The sequence below is a fragment of the Dermochelys coriacea genome, chromosome 5 (genome assembly GCF_009764565.3).
Source record: "Dermochelys coriacea isolate rDerCor1 chromosome 5, rDerCor1.pri.v4, whole genome shotgun sequence".
Taxonomy (NCBI): domain Eukaryota; kingdom Metazoa; phylum Chordata; order Testudines; family Dermochelyidae; genus Dermochelys; species Dermochelys coriacea.
The window spans coordinates 118,979,664-119,001,999 of NC_050072.1; the positions used below are offsets into that span (position 1 = coordinate 118,979,664).

The 22,336-nt window shown below is 40.7% G+C and overlaps 1 long non-coding RNA gene across 2 annotated transcripts in view; it reads right to left on the reverse strand.

The window, feature by feature from the left end:
- The window catches only part of LOC122460308, a 380,240-nt gene that overhangs the window by 129,904 nt on the left and 228,000 nt on the right, over window positions 1-22,336 (reverse strand). For both annotated transcript variants that reach the window (XR_006281552.1, XR_006281551.1), the window contains exon 4: window positions 3,737-3,862. This is a non-coding gene — a long non-coding RNA (uncharacterized LOC122460308). The remainder of the gene's footprint in view (window positions 1-3,736; window positions 3,863-22,336) is intronic.

Here is a 22,336-nt window from a genome sequence, read left to right on the forward strand (position 1 = left end):
TCTGAAAAACAAAGGCCAGCTGGATCCAACAATAATACAGAAAATGAGTCCTGTGGATCCTTCTCAGTTTATTATTCAGCTTTATTTTATTTTATTTTTTTAGTTCCTTGACTGTCTGCCACCTTGGTAGGTAGTAGTTGTTACAAGAGTTATAAATGGAAACAATAAAAAGCCACCAAAAATAGATACAGCCAAAAGTCTACTGCCACCATTGTGGCAAAACATGTTTTCAGGCAAACTGCTCAGATACCGAAAAACAAAACCACAAATTAACTGAAAGCTAAACAATCAAACATGCTGTAAACATGCACTCAAAGCTGCCAAAACCAGGTTCTGGCAACCAGCCAAATGGAATTCATTCTAAATGAAAGACCCTCTTCTCAGAGAAAGTCCTGTCATTGCTTCTGGAAAGTTTAATTTTAGGAATCTGCAAAATGAGCACTACTCTCTTTTGGCCATTGCAATAGAGACCTGGACAAGCAGCTGTGTCAAAGATATCCAATTCTCAGGATAGTCCCGGCTTTAAAAAGATTGTCCCACCATGCCCTCAATTTTCATTCTCAGAAGACAACAGCCAGATTCTATACTCCCTGAAGCCTCCAGTTAATTGCAAGTAGAACATATTCTGTAACTTAGCCTGAAAATGGCTGAAGTTGGGATGATCATTCCAAGATCCACATTGGAAAGGAACAGCCATAAAAATCACTCCCTCCCCTCAAATATACTCAACTGAAACTAAAAGTAAGTACCACAGAGTTTAAAAAAAAACAAAAACAAAAACTGTTCGGTGTTTGCACTAGAACCATTCATGGGCACCTCCCTCCCCAGTAGATGTAGGTACTGCAGGCCAAATTCTGATGTAAACAGCAGTGCGGTAAATCTGGAGTAACTTCACCAGCTATCAGCTATGGGTTTACTCTCTTTCAACTGAGATCAGAATCTGGCACTACAGTACTCTATCCTGTATATGGAATAAACTACCATGTGAGTTGTCACTACAGGACTGAGGACAGTACTGTGTGAAACGTACAAAGTCCTATGTAGGGAACAGTACAGAGCCACCCCAGGGAAAGCCCAAGAGGGGGAGTGGTACGTGCACTCTGCACCATGCACTAGGAGGATATGGATTGTTTCCCTCATGTACCAGCTCCAGTCCATAGGCTGGTCTGGAAGGGGGCAGAACTGGGTCCATGGCCTTGCCTCCTTCTGGGCAAAGAGAGAAAAGCTGTCCCTCCTCAGAGAGACTGTTACAAGTGCTCTGGCCTTACATGAGTGACACAAAAAGGTTGACACTTCTTAAGCCCCTACGCCCTACACAATGGCCAAGCACAATCTAGTTCTGTTTGTGTTGCACTGTAAACTTGCCTGTGTTTTCAGGGAGATTACCACAAATTTCTGTCCTTTAGCCACGTGCTTGGCTAAAGATCTTAAATACTGTACTAAGAAGCTAATATATAACATTTAAAATAGGACTAAGCTATTTACAGATGGTTAACTATAATAGCGATAAGTCATATTATAATGTAGTACATCTGAAATGAAACAGAAGATCTTTTTGTTTGGCTATCCAGGATGTGTTTGCAGTCTTCGCTGTCAACCGTCATTACATGAGCCATCCATTCCTCTGTGGTCTGCCAGAATGCAAAGTAGCTTATTCCTATCATCTGCTGATGACCATGTGAATTCATTTGGATTAATACTGAACAGATACAGAGCACAATATTCATCCCTGGAAGCCAGATAATGCATGAAAATAAGACAAAGGGACAGAGACTAGGTTAAGCGAATCTATCACAGCATTTTGGATACCCTGTTTCTAAGTGTGTAAAACTTTTCCTGGTTTCAAACTGTTACAGATTCAAAAGATAGGTAAAGTTCCCTGAAATATTTAAGTACCTTTGGCTGTTTATGCATGGTTTTAATCCCCAATCTAGGGGGGGAAATAGTTGCTGTTCACCCCCACAAATTTTGTTTTGGGGTTTGTCCAAACCTGAAATGGGGGGTGAAACAGTGCGCACACATGAACACTTTTGTACTCTTCCCGATGCCTTTCACAGAATAGCTTCCGCCTTAGGCTACATGTCAGTATTGCCTACCAGTAGCACCATTTCTTTGGAGCCAGAGAGTTGTGGGATTGATTCATCTTAAGAGACATGGTTCATAGAGCACTAACTATGGTTCTGGGCAGAAAAGTTTTTCTGTTTTTTTTAAATACGCCCTTAAATGGAAGTTGTGTTTTTGCTAGATGAGCTATGTTTTGAGACAATTCAGGATGGAAGATCTCAAAGGGTGAGAGCTACCCTATACTCTCTCTCATGGGTATTTTGTACTGGATGGTTTGTTGTATTCTATATCTACAGTAAAAGTTATATACATTGAAAGTACATGTTTTGCTTTCTATGGATGGAAAACACTACAGTGGCTATTGTCCTCTTGATAATCTGTTAACCAGGAATTCCTTCTCCCTCTATTGAGTGGCCATCTAATTGGAAGTTTAAAATAATTCCGTGGATGGATGGACGATGAAAGAAAGAGTAACTCTACTTTCTGGCCAGCAGCTGTTCTTTTAATAACAGTTTTCTAAATATCCAAAGCTGTGAGCAACGTGTTGCTGAATCCAAGTTAATTGCTCAGTTTGTCTACCCAGGCACTGTACCAGCAGTATCTAATAAAACAACTTTGCAAACTCACTGGTGTCATTCGAATACAATGCAGTTTTACATAGGTTACACCAACAGATATATGTCCAGCTATGAAAGGAATTTGATAAAATGTATCAATTAAAGATCTGACAAGTTGTGAGAGGGGCACTGTCAAGTAATTAGATATAAAGTGCACGTTTTTGTAACTAAATAAATCAATCTAAATGAGAACAGATTGGGGAGGGGAGGCAGGGGCAGCTAAATGTTCCACTGCACTATTGCTAACGTATGTCCTAATCCTCCACTGTGCACCGCATGAACAGATCCCTTCTGCCCCCAGGGAGACTTCTTATCTATTCTGGAGCCCTGTGTAGGTGCAGGGTTCTGCCCAGAAAGAGCTCACTGCAGGATGAGAGCCCTAACTATGACAGTGTTCTACTAGTGCACGAGAATTGCCATGTAGCTTCACTTTCTAAGAAGAGTGAGATGCAGGATGTAAGCAAACAGCAGAAATAGTAAAAGGAAAATAAGATATAATTATTTCAATTATAATCTAAGATGGTATTAGTAACCTTGTTAATATATTATGTGATTTATATCTTGCTATTGTTTTGTTGTTAATTTTCCTTGTAATAAAATAATTTTTAAATGAGGATATTATCTCATTGATAGGGGAATGCCAGTCAATAACTGAAATTATATATAAAGACTAACTGAGGAAAAAGGAGGACTTTTCATTTTAAATTGACAATACAGGGCTCTTCTCAGCAGCTGTGGATAGTCGAACAAGAAGAACAGAGAAAGACATGACAAAAGACTATAAATATGCAATTCCACATCTATGTAGTGTTTTTTTTCCATTCAATTCCTACATTTACTTAAACACAACCTCACAACATGGAGTCGGTTAGTACCAAATTTCTTCAAGTAGCAATGATTAAACATTTCTGAATCACACTGGTTCATTAAAAGATACAATTAAGACAAGAAACACTTTACGACTCCTATTGTTTCAGTTCTCATGTAGGAAAATAAGTTACAATGTTGATTTCCCTTCTCCCATCCCACCCACGGCCAATTCAGATGGCACTTACCCAGACAGTGAACTTGACAGCAATTTCAAATGCCACAAATGGAAATAGAAAGTTGAAGTCACCCACCAAACACTCCACAAAGACACCGCACTGTCCAATTCTCACTCTATGAGGTTTCTTTGATACCTGCAAAGAGATTTGGGTCATGTTCAGATAGGTGAAAATAAGCAGCGCATTTACTTTCCACTTAGTCACAGACAGAATTAATATTGATTTCTGTGTTCTTTTACCAAGTGTTAGGGCTTAGAGCTAAGCTTCTGAAACACAGAAGGCCAGCCTCATTAGATGACTGGGTAAGTACGTCTAATCTCTACATTACAGAGAGCTACTATGCTTATTAAAATATTTATTGTTTAAAACTGTTAGATTCTATCAGTTGATGACTATGTTGTGATTCGGTCATTTCTGAAAGGCAAAGTTAGAGATATGAAAAGAAAAGGAAGAATTATTATTATTACTATACACAAAGAGTTTTAATAGAGTCTACAGGGAAATCTCCCAAAAAGGGAATTCAGTACCCTGAAAAAAAAAAAAAAAAAAAAAAAGCAATGCACTCATTAAACTGATCTCTCACAATTAACAACTCTTGATCTTTACGGTAACATAGGACTGCACCGCTCTGCATAAGCAAATCCACATGGAATTGCCCAGCTATCAGCTCTTGAACTTATTTAGGCAATTTAACAAAAGAAAAAAAGGTTGTCTGTTCATTAAAATAACTTTTGAACTGTTCTTACTATTTTAGTGTCTTTATGGCAGAAGTCTTCAACTCATCTATTTTTCCTTTTGGATGTGAATGCCCAACACTGCATTTTCTAAGTTTTGTGAACAATAAGTAATTTTTAACAGGGTATTTTGTATAATTCACAATCAACTCCAGGTAACTGGAAAATCTGGAGGGTTCATGCTACTTAAAGTGGGTGTGCAAGAGTTAGAATTTAACAAACCAGAGGTGCAAAAACATGTACATGTAATTTTGCAAGTGTACAAGTGAAGAAATGCTGAAATTCTGTCCTTGTATTTTTCTAATCAATTTGTGGACAGATCTAGCAATATTTTTCTTCCTGTAAAGAAGATTTTCTAAGGCCATGGAAACACCAACAAAAATTCGGAGAGAGAGTGTGTGCGTGTGCTAATAAATGGCAGTCTGGCATTAATATGCTGCCAAGTGCCTACTCCCGAGAACAGAGGTTGGTAGCCTTTGGCTGACTCTCTCTTGGAACTGAAATGGCCTCCAGAGGAAACAAAAAACAAAGAAGTCAGTGGGTGCTTTCTGTGTAAATAAGACAGACAATTTCTGGCAGGTTTTTGCTATGGAGTACATAATGAATGAGGTACATATTATTGGTACTCTGGTAGTTCCTCCACATTATCCCTGGCTGTTTGTGCTCCTTCCCCACAATTGGCCACGTACTCTGGAAGACTGCATGGTTAATTTTTTAATGAAAAGCAGTCCTCCCATTCTGTGTGGAGATGCAAGTATGCCTGTTGGTGACTACAGCACCTGCCAATGAGGTGTTCAGAGCAGATGCTGGAGGGAGGATGGTCTAGGTGCACAGCTGCATCAACCAGGGCCAACCAAACATCCCTCTTCAGCTGCCCAGACAACAGAGGTTCTTGCTCGGCAGTGAAATCATTGGGTCCCATAGGTGCAGTTGAGGCTCTGCTAGTGATGCTGCTGATGCATCTGTTGGGCCACCTCAGAAATGGGAACACTTGTTCTGACACATTGGATAATTATGAGAAAAGTGGAGTGGACCCTGAGTCATGCTGCTGCTCACGCAGCCTTTCATGCACACAGATAACACTATGACAGTGCTTACAGAGGCTGTTATATCAACCAATATACCAGACAGACTATATAGTTTGGGATTGTTGGTGTTAATGTAAAAATATGCCCACACTCAATTTTAGCCTTTTTTTAAAATGACCAGGTGTTATAGTCTGTAGCTTTGCTGTTTGCCTATGCAGAGTAATACACACAGCACACCACCAATCTCCAGAAACCATTGTCCATGCAGACTTTCCTATTGCACTAGTATCAGCTCCTTCCCAAACACCAGATGGTATATGGACGTTCTCCGAGGTCATACTGGAAGTATGAAGAGTTCTTCCTCTTTACCCAGTAAGACCACCCATGTTAAGGCACTCTACAGGATGTCCCTTATGTTCTTCCCCTTCTTCAGTCACTGCCAACATGGTATCATTATCATCACGAAGTCTCTCAAAAAATAATTTTAAATATGTGTCATCCACAGATCAACCCCCTCTTTCCCCATGGTTACACTGAACTAATGCACTGTGACAACAGACTATACCACTTCCTCTGTACTCCTAAGGAGTCTCACAGTTTTGATCACCAATTTGCCCAGTCACATTGTGGAAAAAAATGGCTGAAATTTATGTGCATTTGATTACTGAGGCCTCTCCCACTGGCAAACGTGTGAGGAAGTGACAATGAAACCATGCTGGTGCCCATATTAGCATTAACCCCTTGCATTTGCATGGGGCCAACGGGGACAGGCTCCTTTCTCTCTCCCGTGTTGCTATGGCTACCTCTCCTGTTCATACTGTGTGCTAATGACTAGATTAGTAAAAGTGTTTAATGGACACTAGTTCACAGAGACATCAGGAGGACAGACTTGATCCCCCACAGCCTGACAAACAGGCTGTTATAGAGATCTAATTCCACTCTTTGCAGCTGAGATTCAGACATACATGGATGGTGGGGGGGGGGGGGGAGCCAGGAAGGCAGCAAACTCCTTCAGTGCATTTAGTGACCAAGTTACTGCTCCATCTTAGAGTTTTACACCTGCACCCTTAACTGTATTATCTGAATGCAATATACACAACACATGCTTTGTGTGGGGATGAGACACTACCTATTCAAAGTCTTTTCAAGGACATTCCACAATGAGAACAAGAGGCAAAAGTCACAAAATCCATTGTTACAAATAATGCTCCTAGGTCCAGTATTTACTAAAAACAGGCCTGTGCAATGAAACTCATACCCAAATAACTATGGCAAGTTGTAGTGGTGAAAGGGATGAATACACTGACTTGTCAAAGATTAAACAAATGGTTTCTGGTCACTACTGCAATCTGGGATTCCATGAGTAGAGGGGAGAGTCTGGAAGCAGTTGATGCACCGGGCCATAACTTCTTAAAAGCTTTTCATTTGATAAGACAAAAATTTAAGTCCTCATGAGGACATTGTTCAGAAGCTGTGAGAATACCTATTGTAGAGGTGCAGAAGTGCCATTTATCGTATGCCTCTTTTATGCAGAGAAAAAAATGCTTATTTGCTTTGGAAAATAAGGGCTTTTGTTGGCAATTCTGGCTCTAAAGAAACATAGCAGATGATTCCTATAGGGAAAAACTGTGTTGCTAGCCCAGATAAGCAACTGTAAAGAGTAAGAAAAAACAGAGGAGAAATGATGAATGGGGATCAAAGCTCTAAGTCCTTTAAGTGAATCTCCTTTGAGAACTAAAGGGAAGTGAATACAAAGTGACTTTAAAGAAATCTCTACTTCACATTTCAGTTTAATCATTCCTTTTCAGTTTTATTTCTTTTTGATTTTCATGCAAAGACAGGGAAGGAATCTGAGAAATCAGTAATGAAATCATAAGTATCAGAAGGGGAAAGTGGGAGATCTCTTTTGAAGCCTAATGATGAATTTTTAAGGAGTTAAGAAGAAACATACTTTGAGGGAAGTTTGCAAAGTATAATCTTTTGATGGAATTGTCTCTTTTCTTGATTCTGGCAAAAAGTGGCTTTTATTTGAAAGTAAAACTCAAACTGATATTTATCCCTGTGTAGCGAGCTTTCTGAATAAGGCTTGTGATGACGCTCTCTCAGTCAATCTCATTTACACTATTGCAGTTCTGAAAGTTTCACTCATTAATCAAAAGTAGCTTGTCAGTTTCTAGCAAACAGACAATACTACCAAAATCAAGATAAACTATTTCTCCCTCTCTCTTATTTGACCCAAAGGCTGAAGTCACTAGATGTCCACTGCCAGGGCCGGCTCTAGGATTTTTGCTGCCCCAAGCAAAAAATTTTTTTGGCCGCCCCTGCTTTTATTTCCTGCCCCCCTCGCCCCCGGCTCCACCCCAACTCCACCCCTTCCCCAAATCCCCGGCCCCGCCTCCTCCCCCGGGCATGCTGCAATTCCCCCCCCATTGCTTCCTGCAACTCCCTCCCCCTGCAACCCCCAGCCCTAGCTCACCACCGCTCCACCTGCTCCCCTGAACACGCCGCCGCTCCACTTCTACCCCCTCTCTCTCAGGTGAGGGAGAGGCAGCGGGTTCAGGGGAGCAGGCGGAGCGAGGGGGGAGCGCAGGAAGTAATGGGGGTGGGATAGAGAAACCACTTCTCATCCCAGCTTGCCTCCGCTCCACCGCCGCTGCCTCCCCCGAGCGCGCCGCCGCTCCGCTTCTCCTTCCTCCCTCCCGCCCATGCTTGCCGTGCAAAACAACTGTTTCACCCGCACCTGTCGGCGTAGGGTAGACACGCTGAGCCAAGCAGTGAAGCGCGCGTGCAGCCCCGGACATCTGAGGGCAACACAGACCTGTTATTGCTCAATCTTGGGTGGCTGAACGCCACTTGTCCCTCTACATTTTCAAATATATTGATTTCAATTATAACACAGAATACAAAGTGTACAGTGCTCACTTAATATTTATTTTTGATCCCATATATTTGCACTGTAAAAATACTATTTTTCAATTCCCCCCGTTACAAGTACTGTAGTGCAATGCTAAATATATCTGGCACGGAAATACCTTGCAATGCCGGCTATAAAAGTGCCATGCGAACGCTTGTTCTCACTTTCAGGTGACATTGTAAATTAGAAGCCAGCAGCATTATCTCCCATAAATGTAAACAAACTTGTTAGTCTTAGCAATTGGCTGAACAAGTAGGAGTAGACTTGTAGGTGCTGAAGTTTTACATTGTTTTGTTTTTGACTGCAGTTATGTAAAAAACAAAAAAACCCTTCATTTGTAAGTTACACTTTCACAACAAAGATTGCACTTTAGTACTTGTATCAGGTGAATTGAAAAATACTAGAATGCATCCGATGAAGTGAGCTGTAGCTCATGAAAACTTATGCTCAAATAAATTTGTTAGTCTCTATGGTGCCACAAGTACTCCTTTTCTTTTCTTTATCATTTTTGCAGTGTATATATTTGTAATAAAAAATAATAATATAAAGTGAGCACTGTGCATTTTGTATTCTGTGTTGTAATTTAAATCAATATTGAAAATGTAGAAAAGCCATCCAAAAATATTTAATAAATTTCATTACATGGTCAGGGCCCCCAAAAAGTATAACAAAGGAAATGTTATAAATTATATATATATATATATATATATATATATATATATATTATATAAAAAGCAGCGGACAATACTCCTTTAAGGTCATTTAAATTAAAATGTTTATATTCTTAAATGTCTTTGACAGCTCTAGTAATACTATATCTTAATATGTAATAGACTATGAAGTGCACCTTGATGTAAAAGCAGCTTGGACAAAGAGCTGTCATCAAATTTCTCACAATCATTTTTCTTTTCCCCTTGATCATCTGGTGACAAAACAGCAATGTACTCGGCTGCCTATGTGGGAATCTCCTAGGTTCAAAGCCATCCTTGTGCCTCCTTCTTCACCCACATGACCTTATGAGAGTTCTTTCCTCTTAATTTTGCTATGATTCTGTTTGATCTGCTAATCACCACCACCAGGGTACAGAAAACATTCTGCTACTCTTTAAAATTTATTAAATATGCATGCTGAAGTGACATGAGACAAATGCAGGAGGAAAAAACAGAGCCAGATAAAGCAGAAGGCACACAGTGTACATCTCTAACAAAGACTTTAAAGGGTAATAACAGTCCTTTAATGTGTGGCCAATTACACCGTTGATGTGATTATGGTGATTTTTAAGTATTATAGCAAAGGACCTAAGCTGTGGTAGCTGTAGTCACCAATTACCGGTTTTACAATAGAAAGTTTTCTTAGTTAACAAAAGACTTGCCCAAAAAACAACTTGCCCAAGTTTATATGACATTATTTGCAAGTTAATACTTCTCAGAAGGACCATGGACCTGATCTAAAGCCCACTGCACTCAACAGAAACACTCCCAGTGATTTTGATTAGCTCTGATTAGGCCCTATGGTTAGAGGCAGAAAGACACTATTTTAGCACGATAGTGCTTTGTACTGGAAGTCTCATTTACTTTTCAGAACAAAATTTATTTGCATACACACACAAGTGAAAGAGATTACCTGTGGTTGAGATAAGCAGCAAGGGCCTTAGCTAAATGATTATCCAAGTATCAGAACCTTCTACAAACTAGGCCTGGAAATCTCATGGGAACAGGCTCTCTCAGAAAATGTGACATTCTAGTTTCTATTCCTGGTTGGAAAAACTGTGAGGGAAGCCGCTCTTTGTATTTTCTTGCTTCTGATGCCAGTGCCAGACATATCAGGATTGGGGGTTGGGAGGGTGGCAGGAAAACATTTATCTAAATACCTCAGAAAGTCAAGAAAGGTTCAGTTCAAGTTCACATCTAACAAGGGAGGTTCGTTATGTGTGGGGCTCTTAAGTTATATGATCTGCTCCTTTCATACATAAAAGCAATAAAATGTACTAATAATGGTAGAACCAGGCTTCCAGGGGCTACCATGAAAATAGCCATGTGTACTCAGGTAAGGTGGTCTATGCAATGTGGCACTTGGAAAAACTTGAGCTGGCTGAACCGAGTGCTGGATAAATGAACCCCGAATAGGGTTATCAACTTTGAAATGCCAAAAAACCCTGCACCCAGCCCCACCAAAATCAAGTTTGCCGCAACCCCAACCCCTTCCCCAACCAACAGCCATTTATTGCAGTAATGAGTATGTCAGGGGTCCTTCCCCACTCTGAGCTCTAGGGTACAGATGTGGAGACCCGCATAAAAGACCCCCTAAGCTTATTCTTACCAGCTTAGCTTAAAAGCTTCCCCAAGTTACAAAATTTGCCTTGGCCTTGAACCGTATGCTGCCACCACCAAGCATTTTAAACAAAGAACAGGGAAAGAGACCACTTGGAGATGTCTTCCCCCTAAATATCCCCCCAAGCCCTACACACCCCCTTTCCTGGGAGGCTTGAGAATAATATCCTAACCAATTGGTTACAAAATCATCAAAGACCCAAACACCTGCATCTTGGAACAATGGAAAAATCAATCAGGTTCTTAAAAGAAGGATTTTATTTAAAAAAAAAAAAAGTAAAAATCATCTCTCTAAAATCAGGATGGAAAATACTTTACAGAGTATTCAGATTCAAAACACAGAGGATCTCCCTCTGGGCAAAACCTTAAAGTTACAGAAAACAGGAATAAACCTCCCTCTTAACACAGGGAAAATTCACATAAAACAAAAGATAAACTAATCCGCCTTGCCTGGCTTACCTATACTGATTGCAATATTGGAGACTTGAATTAGCATGGGTTGGAGAAGATGGATTTCTGTCTGGCCTCTCTCAGTCCCAAGAGAGAACAACCAGTAAACAAAGAGCACAGAAAAACCCTTCCCCTCACCAAGATTTGAAAGTATCTTGTCTCCTTATTGGTCCTTTGGGTCAGGTGCCAGCCAGGTTAGATGAGCTTCTTAACCCTTCACAGGTAACAGGATGTTGCCTCTGGCCAGCAGGGATTTTATAGCACTGTATACAGAAAGGTGTCTACCCTTCCCTTTATATTTATGTCAGGGTATGTGCACCCATGGCAATACACAGAGGTCTTCTCAGTGGTACATCAACTCATCTAGATACTTGCTTAATTTTACAACAGGCAACATAAAATGCACAAGTGAAGTCAGTTCAAACTGAAATTTCATACAGACAATGACCTCTTTGTATTCTCGTGAGATTCAAACACTCTGTCTCTCACACTTGTGCGCTTGCATGTTGGTGGGTAGACAGCTGCTGTATTTTTCAACAGCTTTGATCTGTTATCACTGAAACTGTTGAAGTGGGAACACTGCAGCATCTTTCGCTGGACACAGGCTTTTAACTTTAGATATCCCATGGTATCCTGATGATAATGCAAATCTTTAGGCCCATGTAAAAAAAAAAAAAACCCAGCAGATTAAATTATTTTTCTGGCAACTGGCAAATCCATTAAAAATAAAAAATGGCCAGGTCGGTCAAATACCAGCTAGGTGGTAACCCTACCCCCAAAACAACCACCTGCAATTTGATCACGAGTTGGCTGATCAATATTCAGCACCACCAGTCTGGCATGAAGGAGAAAGAGCAGAGAAAGAGGACTTTATTTTTAGCTGAAAATAAGGACAAAGTTTATGATATGGCCTGCAGGTCCTTATGTAAAGCATCTTTCTAGGGATTTAAGTCTCCATCCGGTGAAAAAGAAATACAGTGCTGCTTAAATATTTCTAATTCATCAGCAGAAAGTTAATGGGAGATAAAGACGTTTAAGCAGCACATGAGATAGACTAGCGTTCGCCACCATCCTTCATTGCATATGCTCCCATGAGTGCATCACTGTGTGACAGAAGCATAGATAGATTAGCCCCCGCAAATGTATGGCTTTACGTATCTGGCAAGTAAGTTTAGTTCACATTACTCGCTCTGTAGAGTCATTCCGATAGCTCACTGCTGTAAGTTCGAGCTGAATTTTTGTTTTCCCTAGAATTGAAGTAGCTTGTTATGATACAGGGGAATGAAATACTGACTCAATGAGACTAAACCACACTTAAATAGCATCGCTAACATAGTATAGGTTTCCAGGAATGGTAATAATGGAGCAGACTATTTTCTTATCTTATGCTTTAGAGGATATCAAAAACAGAACAAAAAAACCCCAAACCAAACCACACAAAGATATGTGCCTTCCCATTGGTACAAAGCTTTTACTGTTGGCAAAGAGGGTGGGGGAAGAAGAGCAAATTGCTTCTTTATCCCTGTGGATTGTATATCATCATTGAAACCTTCCCCCCAACAACTCCCCCACTTAATTCAACTTCTTTTGTTCTATATTCAGCCCTCTAATTCCACTGCACATTTTGTCTCAGTTACCCAGAAAAGTTGTCTATAGTCTGTACAAAGACTTTTTAAAACTAAGTTGTAAATTTGACACTGTTTAGTTACATTAAGTGTCAGAGTTCTTTTATGATGGGCAGTGCATGAGAAGCATCCTTTTCTACCTATGTCGTGTGACAGGGTCAGGACAGATGGCTATAGGAGAGTATAGGCGAGGCAGATATATTAGCCCCAGGCTAAGCAGGTCCCTTTTCCCTGAGTAAGATAACAGGGAAGGTTCCAGAACAATCAGGAACCATCTGGAGACAATTAAGACAGGCTGATTAGAACACCTGCAGCCAATCAAGAAGCTGCTAGATTCAATTAAGGCAGGCTAATCAGGGCATCTGGGTTTTAAAAAAGGAGCTCACTTCAGTTTGTGGTGTGCGTGTGATGAGCTGGGAGTGAGAATGCGGACTGTTGAAGGACTGAGGTGTACAAGCATCATCAGACACCAGGAGGAAGGTCCTATGGTGAGGATAAAGAAGGTGTTGGGAGGAGGCCATGGGGAAGTAACCCAGGGAGTTGTAGCTGTCGCACAGCTATTCCAGGAGGCACTCTAGACAGCTGCATTCCACAGGGCCCTGGGCTGGAACCCAGAATAGAGGGTGGGCCCGGGTTCCCCCCAAATCCTCCCAACTCCTGGTCAGACACAGGAGTCGTCGATCTGGACTGTGGGTTCAGAAAAACGGCCAAGCTGAGGGCTGCCATGAAGCTCCAAGACAAGCAAATCCGCCAATAAGCGTGAGACCCACCAAGGTAGAGCAGGAACTTTGTCGCAGTTGATAGTCTTAGAATGACACCAGTTCCTACCCGCCCTTCCTTTCTTACAGTCTTAAGATTTCCAGTTATCTGACAATGGTCTTTATGCCAGGCTATTCACATCCCTCACATAGATGGTTTCACAATAAATCTCCCGGGACATTGATTGTATTAATAAAGTTCAAATAAACTGAAATCTTCCACCCTGATTCCTGCTGGGTCCCAAGCATTGGTGAAGAGATCTTAGGCCATATCTTCACTATCACTTATGTCAGCAAAATTTATATCACTCAGAGTTGTGAATATTCCACCCATGAACAACATGAATTATGACAACATAAATGGTAGTGTGCACCAGCACTATGTCAGCAGGAGTCCTTCTCCCACTGACATAGCTACCACTGCTCTTTGAGGGTGGTTTAATTATGTCAACAGTAGAGAGCTCTCCCCCGTCAGCATAGAGCAGCGAGATGAGAGGTTTTACAGCACTGTAGGTGCATTGGTACAGCTGTGGTGCTTTAAGCTTTCTAAAGTCCTGCTCCCCACAGACTTGCATTCCACAGCCCCTCTGTCTCTGGAGAGTGATCATTTTCAGAAGCTGAATTGAGCATCTCCAGAACTGGAAGCAAGAGCCTCCACAGCTTGAGCTAAAGGAATAGGTCTGGTAGCTGGCACTGAGAAGAATGCATAATACACACTGAACAGTGGATTACATTCACACTGTGTCATCTTTTACACCTGCCAGAGTGAGAGTGAAGCAGATACAACATGTGACAATCAGACTGGTAGCATTTTACACCCATTTTGCAGAATGGGTATTTAAGGTGGGTATTTAAGGTGCAAGACACTGGGGGAGGGGGGAAATCAGTGTGTATTTAAGCTGCAAGACTTTGGCGGGGGGGAGGAGGAAATCAGACCCAGAGTCTTTGCTGAGATCTAGTCCAATGAGGGACTATGAAATTTGCTCCCATTCAGAGCATGCCAGAACCTGAGTTTTCTGGCTTTTAGAGCACAGAAAAGTCTTATCTGTTGATCAAGTATGTAAAGCTATGGATCACTACAGAGAGATTAAGATGAGAAGGGTCCACCAGATCATCTGCATACCACAGGCCACCAACATGACCCAGCACCTGCACACTAAACCCAACAACTGAAATTAGATTAAATTATTACAGCCCACAGGAAACTGAACTCTTATGTGCCACATACAGAGGATAGGCGAGACCAAGGGGCATCAAAGCCTGAGGCCCCTGCAATAGCAAGGAGTTGATTAAATGAGAAACTCAAATAATCCTGGTATGTCATCTGCACTCCAGGCTGCGGAGGGAAGTGAAAAACTACACAGTCACTGACAATTACAAAATTCCTTCCCAACCCCAGATATGGTAGTCAGTCAGATCTGAGTATTGGAGTAAGAGCCAAGCAGGTCAAAGAAAGAATTGTCAGTGCTGCCACAGTCCAGTGCCCCATCTCCAGCCATGGCCATCTCTGATGCTTCAGAGGAAGGAGACCCCAAAACTACCCAGAATACATTGGGAGGGCAGGAGGAATTCCTTCCTAGCTGCTGGAGGTGACTAACTGAAGCCCTGAAACATGAGCCTTTGGGAACATAAGATATAACCTAGAAGGAACCGCCAAGGCTTCTGAACTCTCACCTCTCCCTCCTTCTAAATCACAAGCAAGCCCGTCATGCAATCCTACTCATCAATTTGTTCAGCCCTTTCTTAAAACTAATTCTCGCCTATTGTTATGCTGTTCCAGAACCACACTCCTCTGATATATAGATACCTTCTAACTTCCATCCTAAATTTGTTCGTGGCCAGTTTATACTCATTTGACCTTGTTAACATTGTCCTTTATGTTAAATAGCTCTTCACCCTCTTTGGTGTTTACCCACGCTGACATATTTACAGAGAACAATCATATCCCTTCTCAGCTCTCTTTTCACTAGGCTAAATAAGTCAAGCTGTTCCAATCTCCTCTCACAAAGTAGAATCATAGAAGATTAGGGTTGGAAGAGATCGCAGAAGGTCATCTAATCCAGCACCCTGCTCAAAGCAGAACCAACCGAAACTAAATCATCCCAGCCAGGGCTTTGTCAAGCCAGGCCTTAAAAACCTCTAAGGATGGATATAGTCTCTCCATTCCCCTGATCATCTTTGTAGCTCTTCTCTGCATTTGTTCCAATCTCAATTAATCTTTCTTGCACACGGGTGATCAGAATTGTACACAGTATTCAAAATAAAGTTCTACCAGTGCTTTGTACAATGTTATTAATACATCTCGATCTCTACTAGAACCGCCTCATTGAATATATCCTAGGATGTCATGTGCCTTTATCACTGCTGCATCGTATTTGTGGCTCAAACTCATCCAGTTGTCCAGTGATCAATCCACACACGCAGGGCTCTGACCTCCTCTGTTGCTTCCAACTGATGAGCCCCCAGCTTGTAGCAGAAATTATAGTAATTAGACCTTAAGTGCAACCTTGCCCTTTGTACTATTGAATTTCATCCCATTTCTGTCACTCCAGTCTTCAAGGTCATCCCGATCTTCCTGTATAATATTCTGATTCTCCTCTGTATTGATGCTGCCTCCCAACTTTGGATCAGCAGCACGTTTCATTGGCACTCTCCAACTTTGTGTGTCAAGGTCATTAATAGAAATACTGACTAAGACTGGTACCAAGACCATTTCTTGAGGAATTCCACTAGTAACCTCTTTCTAGTCCAACACTTCACCTTTCAGCACAACCTGTTGCCTCCTCTCCTTTAACCGGTTCCCTCTCCACCTTAGGAATTTTTTTTTTTTACTAATTGTCATCTTCTCTAATTTAACTAATAATTTCCCACCTATTACCATGCCAAATGCTTTACTCAAGTCCAATTATATTAGATCTACTGCATTTCCTTTATCTTAACAAAAATCAGTTATTTTCTCAAAGAAAGAAATCAGGTTAGTCTGGTATTATCCACCTTTGGTACACCCATTTTTCATGACACCCTCTTTTCCATTTACCTCCACAAACTGAACTATTCTTTACCTCAAAATTTGTTCTAAAGCCTTGTATAGGACTGAAATCAGACTATGAGGTCTGTAATTGCCTGGATCACTTTTTCCCATCCTTTTTTAAATATACATATGCTGTTATTTATTCTCTAATCATGAGGTATTAACACCAAATAGCAAGGATTTCTAATAAATCTATCTATCAGACTAGCAATTTCCTGTGCCAGTTCTTTCAATCTTCTGGGATGGAAATTAGCTGGTCCCTCTGATTTGAGTACTAAACTGTAAGTTTTTCTTCCACTTCAAATGTGAAAATTTTCATATCTATACACTCATTCCCATCAGCCATCCTGTCTTCATCCCCACATCCCATACTGTCATCCTTATTGAAAACCAAGGCACATGGAATTCATTTAGGTTTTGGGCCATACCTAGATTACCTTTAATCTCCTCCCCATCCACACTGCATGGTTTATTTCCTATCACCAGCTATTCTAGGATGTCCTTACTGCTTACCAAAACCAAGTCTAAAATGCCATCACCTATTATTGGTTCAGTGGTGCGTCAATGAAGAAAATGAATTTATCATATCCAGGAGTAACTGGACTCTACCAGAATTAGTAGCATTTATTTTCAATCTATATCTGAGGTGGTTCAATTCTTCCATTATAAAAAATTCCCAACAGTATTTCTTTCTTTAATATTATTAGAGATTTCTCTGTCCATATGCATGGGAAGTTTTCATGGTACTATGATAACTGGGGTAGAGGATGTTTCAACCAGAGTGATGGGGGCATGGATCAGCGTTCACGTCACACTCTCAGTCAGTACCCGTCCCAAGCCGGGGAAACGAATGATCCAACAAATGGACCAAATTCGCTGATTAATCCTGGTCACATGTCACAGGAGGCATTCTGTACATATGGTAAGAAAACGAGCAGGGGAATGCTTTTCCTCCCTGTACTGTGGACAGTACAACATAAGGTGTTTCTTTATTTTTAATTCATGTCACATGCCCAGATGCTACGGGACAATATTTTTATAATCATCTTCCTAAAAATCATTAAGAACAAAAATGCACATTTTAAAAAAACCCTCCATTGTAGACTATACCTTAGGGTGTACATATTTAAACTGAATGTGTTGTGCATCCTCTCCCTCTTCCCACCTCTTGAGGTATTTTCAATTATTAACACTAAAATACAATTTTCCATCAGAAAGATTTTTATACCTATAGCATAGTTGAAGTATTCAGGGAACTATGACTGCCATTATAGTGTGTCCTGAGGATTATACCAGCATATTACGCAGTCACAAACTCCAATACTAATGCCATTTAACCTTTGGCAATATTAGTCTAGAGAGGAACCATACCACTTTACATGAAGGATGGTACATTGACTTTTAGAAGCGATGGACTGTGATATTAATGTTGGAGTAAATGGTGTAGGTGAGGCTACAGTACAGAGTCAAAAGCTGTAAACCTGTCTATGTACTGTAGCAATGATCCTCATACTTTCAGACTGCGAACTATATCCAAAAAGCAATTCTCTCCCACATCATCATCATAGGACCTCAATGGGAGCTTTGCTTTCTTTAGGAATGGACCCAAAATATGTTACACTGAAGAATTTCATCAAATTTTCACAAAAGAAAACACTTAAGAGCTTTGATTTTTAAGTTAGTGCTGAGACCAGAGTGTGACACAGAGGCTGATTACTCCTTCACTACTCAGTTAACAACTCTTTTCAGGCCTGACATACTCACTACACCTAACACACTGTTGTCACAAACTGTATCATATACAAACTCATAAGATGCTGGCCCCAAAAAATCATTGCATGGTGCATGTACAAGATGTGTACAAAGTTATAAATCTGTGCTAGAATTAAGTCTTAACATGTATTTAGCAAGCAATGCATAAAACCAGTCTGCCCAGCCAAAGCAACGCGTATTTGATTGTCTGACTAATCTGATCAGGCAGAGATAATGGAAATAAAATTTACACAGTTACCACAATTACTTGGTAAACAGTTACCAAGCAGGGGAGAAGATGGCATGGCATCTATACCCCAGCAGGCATGTAGAAGCCAAGTGTCTGGGCTTACATTTCAAAGAATATATTTCAAAAAGATTTACTGAACTGTAAAAAAGAAGGGAGAACCCCATAGCTGTCCATCACTTGGGGAATTCAAGAGGCTGGAGCTCTTGAAATTGCAGTGTTGGGTCTTTCAACAAAGGGGTTTGGCATCTCTGAACTAAGTTTTGGTAAGAAACTTACTTAGGCAAAGATTGTAACTTGCTGAAATTAAGTTTTAGTCTTAGAAGTGCATTTTTACTTTTGTTTGCTTGTAACCATTTTTATCTTTGTTCCTTATACTTAGTATCACTTGAAACCTTTCTTTTTGATTGAATAAACTTGCTTTACATTTTATCTAATCGAGCTCAGTGTGTTTGGTTGAACTGAAGTGATTGTTAACTCCAGTCAAGATAACGAGCTGCTGTTTCTGTTTCTTTAAAGGAGCAGCAAAAACTTAACTTTTGTCATTTTTCCAGGAGAGGGCTGCATGCTTCAGGGAGATAGTTTGGGGAAATTCAGGACTGAGGAAAAGTGTTGGTGCCACTCTGCAAACAATAACTGGTGGTGAAAGCCAGAATGTAACCTACATACCTGTATGCTGGCTGTGGGTGTCCAGGTATGAATCATAACAACACAGCATTTCAGGCACACAGAATTACAGGTCAGGCAGTGACACAATCCTTCACTGGCCTGGGTTCAACCTCAAAATGTCACGCATGGAAGCGGAAGAAAAAGAAGATGGCTGAAGCCTGAAACCAATCCTGGAATATAAATCACAGTTCTCTCTCACACACAGCAACAGAAAGAAGCAAGATAAATTTTGCTTAGGTTGATTTATACCCTCTTCTGCTCCCCAGTGAAAGGAAAGGAAGGGCCAGAGCTGGAACCATGGCCTCTGCCTCACAAAACAATGCAGTGGATGCCATCTTTGCTCAGTGCTGCAGCTGAGCTGGGGCCACAGAGTTGACACCTAAGACCCACAGCTGAAAAACAGAGGAGCAGAGCAACATCTTTTCTAAGGCTTCCCTGCTTCACTCTCTTTCTTGTCCAAAAGGTTCCTTTTCACTCCCAGGGCCCTATCTGAGCTGCAGGAGGTAATTGACAACTTGACACCACCCCTTCTGAGCTGCATCATCACCACTAGCAGACAGACTAGCATTCAGTGCACTCTCTCTGTTCCAGGGCATTACTGAGTGGGGCCAATGGGTGACGAGTGTTGCCTTCTTTGCCCTGCAAAGATACATGATGTCACTTCCACTGGACCCATATCTCCACTAATCTGAAAATCCCACACTGGATTGCCCACCCACTAGTGGAGATTGGTAAATTGATAAGCACTACATTTTTGCTACTTTTAACCCAAAACTCTCATTATATAATCACAGTATATAAAAAAAATCCCTCTCATTATATAATCACTATCTGGGTAAGTACACGTGATCCTAAAAACTAGTATGCAAAATTGTATTTGCTATTTTCTTCATATTAGTTCCATCTTAGAATCATAGAATATCAGGGTTGGAAGGGAACTCAGGAGGTCATCTAGTCCAACCCACTGCTCAAAGCAGGACCAATCCCCAACTAAATCATCCCAGCCAGGGCTTTGTCAAGCCTGACCTTAAAAACTTCTAAGGAAGGAGATTCTACCACCTCCCTAGGTAACGCATTCCAGTGTTTCACCACTGCAAAATTAGTGAAAAAAAGTTTTTCCTAATATCCAACCTAAACCTCCCCCACTGCAACTTGAGACCATTATTCCTCATTCCGTCATCTGCTACCACTGAGAACAGTCTAGATCCATCCTCTTTGGAACCCCCTTTCAGGTAGTTGAAAGCAGCTATCAAATCCCCACTCACTCTTCTCTTCTGCAGACTAAACAGACTAAACTCTTGTTGCTGAACACTACACGAGACAGATTTTGTCTGAAAATACTGAAGAGGAGAGGAGAGAAGAGAAGGTGGGAACCATCTGTATTTATCCCAAGGAGACCTGGGTCTTCTAGGAAGGGAAAAGAGCCGAAGGAGGAGTCGTGACATTCACTGTTCCAATTCCCATTGAAGTCAATGGAAATTTTGCCAGCACAGGCCTCACCATGGAGTTCTAACTTGCAAATTATGGTGATGGGATTGTCTAGACAATCCCAAGATACATTTTATTCAGCTACAGCTGCACAGTAATTTAACCTAATTTTCTTAGTACTGAGAAAGTCCTTTTGTTTCACTGTAATAATGTTCTTTAAGAACTATCTATTTTAATGTTGCAATGTTTGTTTCTGGTGGATCTCCCCCTATTCCCCCTGGACTTACAAAACAAAAACATCACCACTACCACTTAATTTTGTTTTGGCCATCATTACTATTTGTTTCTCCTAGTTATTTCTATTAGAAAACCATAGGATACTAAGCTGAAATTCAGTTCTCCTGAAAACTAAAATTAAACACCCAATTTTTTCATCAATAGAGAAGTCATTTTCTGCAACAAGTCAAGCCACCAGCAAGTTTGTTTCAACAAGTGAAAACAAACGAGTACAAGTTCTATAAAACAACTGTAGAGTGTAGAGGAGTAAAAAAATATGTCCTATGGGCACTGAGCAGTGTTTTCTGAATATTCGTTAGTGCATTTCTCTGCCTGCCTTTGGTTTTTCTACAGAGCCCATCACCAAAGAATCTAAGGGTTAGACACCCTAACAATGGACACACAATAATGCCAGGTTTCAGAGTAGCAGCCATGTTAGTCTGCCAATCTCTCTGGAGTACAGGGCTGTTTATAAATTATGAATTTACAAAAATTACAAGTTTGTGAATGTCAATTTTCTTTACATATGGATACCAAACAAAAAAAAACTGTGTGATTTTGGGCAAATAACTAAGGATTTTTAAACCCAGGAAGGGACATTTATGATCACCTAGGCTTCCTAACACAAGCAATAGAAATTCAGCCACTGATTTCTGCATCAAGCCAAACCACACATGGTTTACCTAGAAGATATCTGAGAAACATTCAATCAAAGGCCTACAGTGACAGAAAATTCAATCATCAGCTTGGTAAACTATTCCAAATGATCAATTGCTCATTAAAAGGACTTTGTTTTATTTTGATGTTGTCAAATTCCAACTTCCAGCCACTGAATTTTGCTTGACCTTTGTCTGCTAGATTAAATAGCCATGAAGTACCAGTTAACGTCTCTCTGTGTCTATAGACTATGATCAGGTCACCTCTTAACCATCTCTTTTGTAAGCTATACAGATGAGCTGCTTAAGGGCTTGTCTACATGGTGAGATGATCAGTTCTTCAAGGGCGTGACTTATAAAGCACACACATATGTTGCACATATTATTACATATTATTGGTCTATGTAAACTCTACTGGTGCACAGTGATTGTTCCCTAGTGTGTTTACAAGTTTAGTACACATGGACTAATTAATGCACAACATAGTAGTGCACTTTAGAAATCACACTCTTGTAGAGCTCATTGCTCCACTATGTAGACATGCCCTAAGTCTCTTGCTGTAAGGTATGTTTTCCATTGTTAATGTAGCTCTTTTTTGAACCATCTCTGATCTTCAACATCCTTTTAAAAGGCGTGGACATCAAATGTGGAAAAAGTGTTCCAATAATGATCTCACAAGTGTCCTGTACAGAGGTAATACCAATTCTTCTT